This window comes from Aegilops tauschii, chromosome 3, assembly GCF_002575655.3.
Source record: "Aegilops tauschii subsp. strangulata cultivar AL8/78 chromosome 3, Aet v6.0, whole genome shotgun sequence".
NCBI lineage: Eukaryota > Viridiplantae > Streptophyta > Magnoliopsida > Poales > Poaceae > Aegilops > Aegilops tauschii.
The window spans coordinates 320579901-320584638 of record NC_053037.3 but is presented as its reverse complement, the minus strand read 5'-3'; positions in this window follow the sequence as shown (position 1 = coordinate 320584638).

Sequence of the window (4738 nt, the reverse complement as noted above, 5' to 3'; positions counted from 1 at the left end):
GCTCTACTATACGAATCCAGTTTACTAGTCAGATTCATCCGGATTAGTGTCAAAGTTTGCATCGACGTAACCCCTTACGACGAACTCTTTTACCACCTCCATAATCGAGAAAATTCCTTAGTCCACTAATTACTAAGGATAAGTTCGACCGCTGTCATGTGATCCATTCCTGGATCACTCTTGTACCCCTTGACTAACTCATGGCAAGGCACACTTCAGGTGCGGTACACAGCATAGCATACTGTAGAGCCTATGTCTAAAGCATAGGGGACAACCTTCGTCTTTTCTCTCTCTTCTGCCGTGGTCATGTTTTGAGTCTTACTCAATACTCACACATTGTAACACAGCCAAGAACTCCTTCTTTGCTGATCTATTTTGAACTCCTTCAAAATCTTGTCACGGTATGTATTCATTTGAAAGTACTATTAAGCGTTTTTGATCTATCCTTATAGATCTTGATGCTCAATGTTCAAGTAGCTTAATCCAGGTTTTCCATTGAAAAACACTTTTCAAATAACCCTGTATGCTTTCCTGAAATTCTACATCATTTCTGATCAACAATATGTTAACAACATATACTCATCAAAAATTCTATAGTGCTCCCACTCACTTCTTTGGAAATACAAGTTTCTCATAAACTTTGTAAAAACCCAAAATCTTTGATCATCTCATCAAAGCGTACATTCCAACTCCGAGATGCTTACTCCAGTCCTTAGAAGGATTGCTGGGGCTTTGCATACTTGTTAACATCTTTCAGGATTGACAAAACCTTCTGGTTGTATCACATACAACCTTTCCTCAAGAAAATCGTCGAGGAAACAATGGTTTTTGACATCCTATCTGCAAGATTTCATAAACAATGCAGTAACTGCTAATATAATTCCAACAGACTCTTAGCATTGCTACGAGTGAGAAAATCTCATCGTAGTCAACTCCTTGAACTTGTCGGAAAACATCTTAACGACAAGTCGAGCTTTCTTAATGGTGACACTTACCATCATTGTCCGTCTTCCTTTTAAAATCCATCTGTACCTAACAGCCTTACGACCATCAAGTAGTTCTTCCAAAGTCTATACTTTGTTTTTATACATGGATCCTCTCTCGGACTTTATGGCCTCGAGCAATTCGTCGAAATCTGGGCCCACAATTGTTTCTCCATAGCTCGTAGGTTCATTGTTGTCTAGAAACATGACTTCCAAGACAGGATTACGTACCACTCTGAAGTAGTATGCATCCTTGTCGTCCTACGAGGTTTGGTAGTGACTTGATCCGAAGTTTCATGATCACTGTCATAAGCTTCCACTTCAATTGGTGTAGGTGCCACAGGAACAACTTCTTGTGCCCTGCTACACACTAGTTGAAGTGACGGTTCAATAACCTCATCAAGTCTCCAACATCCTCCCACTCAATTCTTTCGAGAGAAACTTTTCCTCGAGAAAGGACCCGTTTCTAGAAACAATCACTTTTGCTTCCAGATCTGAAATAGGAGGTATACCCAACTGTTTTGGGTATTTTATGAAGATGCATTTATCTGCTTTGGGTTCGAGCTTATCAGCCTGAAACTTTTTCACATAAGCGTCGCAGCCCCAAACTTCTAAGAAACGACAGCTTAGGTTTCTCTAAACCATAGTTCATACGGTGTCGTCTCAACGGAATTGCATGGTGCCGTATTTAAAGTGAATGCGGTTGTCTGTAATGCCTAACCCATAAACGATAGTGGTAATTTGATAAGAGACATCATGGTATGCACCATATCCAATAGGGTGCAGTTATGATGTTCGGACACACCATCACACTATGGTGTTCCAGGCAGTATTAGTTGTGAAACAATTTCCACAATGTCTTAATTGTGTGCCAAACTCGTAACTCAGATATCTCTATGATCATATCATAGACATTTTATCCTCTTGTCACGACGATCTTCAACTTCACTCTGAAATTACTTGAACCTTTCAATAATTCAGACTTGTGTTTCATCAAGTAAATATTCTCAGCATCTACTCAAATCATCTGTGAAGTAAGAACATAACGATATCCACTGCGTGCCTCAGCACTTATTGGACTGCACACATCAAATGTATTACTTCCAACAAGTTGCTCTCTTGTTCCATCTTACTGAAAACGAGGCCTTTCAGTCATCTTGCCCATGTGGTATGATTTGCATGTCTGAAGTGATTCAAAATCAAGTGAGTCCAAACGATCCATCTGTATGGACTTTCTTCATGCATATATACTAATAGACATGGTTCGCATGTCTCAATCTTTTCAAAAACGAGTGAGTCCAAAGATCCATCAACATGGAGCTTCTTCATGCGTTTTATACCAATATGACTCAAATGGCAGTGCCACAAGTATGTGGTACTATCATTACTATCTTATATCTTTTGGCATGAACATGTGTATCACTACGATCGAAATTCAATAAACCATTCATTTTAGGTGCAAGACCATTGAAGGTATTATTCAAAAGAGTAACCATTATTCTCCTTAAATGAATAACCGTATTGCGATAAACATAATCCAATCATGTCTATGCTCAACGCAAAAACCAAATAACAATTATTTAGGTTTAACACCAATCTCGATGGTAGAGGGAGCATGCGATGCTTGATCACATCAACCTTGGAAACACTTCCAACACATATCGTCATCTCATCTTTAGCTAGTCTCCGTTTATTCCGCAGCTTTTATTTCGAGTTACCAACACTTAGCAACCGAACCGGTATCTAATACCCTGGTGCTACTAGGAGTACTAGTAAAGTACACATTAATATAATATATATCCAATATACCTCTGTCGACCTTACCAACCTTCTCATCTACCAAGTATTTAGGGTAGTTCTGCTTCAGTGACCGTTCCCCTCATTACAGAAGCACTTAGTCTCGGGTTTGGGTTCTACCTTGGGTTTCTTCACTAGAGCAGCAACTGATTTGCCGTTTCATGAAGTATCCCTTCTTGCCCTTGCCCTTCTTGAAACTAGTGGTTTTACTAACCATCAACAATTGATGCTCCTACTTGATTTCTACTTTCGCGGTGTCAAACATCGCGAGTTGCTCAAGGATCATCATGTCTGTCCCTGATATGTTATAGTTCATCACGAAGCTCTAATAGCTTGGTGGCAGTGACTATGGAGAACCATCACTATCTCATCTGGAAGATTAACTCCCACTCGATTCAAGCGATTGTAGTACTCAGACAATCTGAGCACATGCTCAACAATTGAGCTTTTCTCCCTTAGTTTGCAGGCTTAAGAAACTTGTCAGAGGTCTCATACCTATTGACGTGGGCACTAGTCTGAAATCCCAATTTCAGTCTTTGGAACATCTCATATGTTCTGCGACGTTTCAAAAACGTCTTTGGCGCCTCAATTCTAAACCGTTAGCATTACGCACTGAACTATCACGTAGTCATCAAAACGTGTATGTCAGATGTTCGCAACATCCACAGACGACGCTCGAGGTTCAGCACACTGAGCGGTGCATTAAGGCCATAAGCCTTCTGCGCAGCAATGAGGATAATCCTCAGTTTACGGACCCAGTCCGCATAATTTCTACTATCAACTTTCAACTAAATTTTCTCTAGGAACATATCTTAAACAGTAGAACCAAAGCGTAAGCTATGACATAATTTGCAAAGACCTTTTGACTATGTTCATGATAATTAAGTTCATCTGATTATTTAATGAACTCCCACTTAGATAGACATCCCTCTAGTCATCTAAGTGATACATGATCCGAATCGACTAGACCGTGTCCGATCATCACGTGAGACGGATTAGTCATCAACGGTGAACATCTCCATGTTGATCGTATCTACTATACGACTCATGTTCGACCTTTTGGTCTCTTGTGTTTCGAGGCCATGTCTGTACATGCTAGGCTCGTCAAGTCAACCTAAGTGTTTCGCATGTGTAAATCTGGCTTACACCCGTTGTATGCGAACGTTAGAATCTATCACACCCGATCATCAAGTGGTGCTTCGAAACAACGAACCTTCGTAACGGTGCACAGTTAGGGGGAACACATCTCTTGAAATTTTAGTGAGGGATCATCTTATTTATGCTACCGTCGTTCTAAGGAAATAAGATGTAAACATGAAAAACATCACATGCAAATCATAAAGTGACATGATATGGCCAATATCATCTTGTGCCTTTTGATCTCCATCTTCGAGGCGCGGCATGATCACCGGCATGACACCATGATCTCCATCATCGTGTCTTCATGAAGTTGTCTCGCCAACTATTACTTCTACTACTATGGCTAACGGTTAGCAATAAAGTAAAGTAATTACATGGCATTTTTCATTGACACGCAGGTCATACAATAAATTAAGACAACTCCTATGGCTCCTGCCGGTTGTCATACTCATCGACATGCAAGTCGTGATTCCTATTACAAGAACATGATCAATCTCATACATCACATATATATAATTCATCACATCCTTTTGGCCATATCACATCACATAGCATACCCTGCAAAAACAAGTTAGACGTCCTCTAATTGTTGTTGCATGTTTTACGTGGCTGCTATGGGTTTCTAGCAAGAACGTTTCTTACCTACGCAAAAGCCACAACGGTGATATGTCAATTGTTATTTACCCTTCATAAGGACCCTCTTCATCGAATCCGATCCAACTAAAGTGGGAGAGACAGACACCCGCTAGCCACCTTATGCATCAAGTGCATGTCAGTCGGTGGAACCTGTCTCACGTAAGAGTACGTGTAAGGTCGGT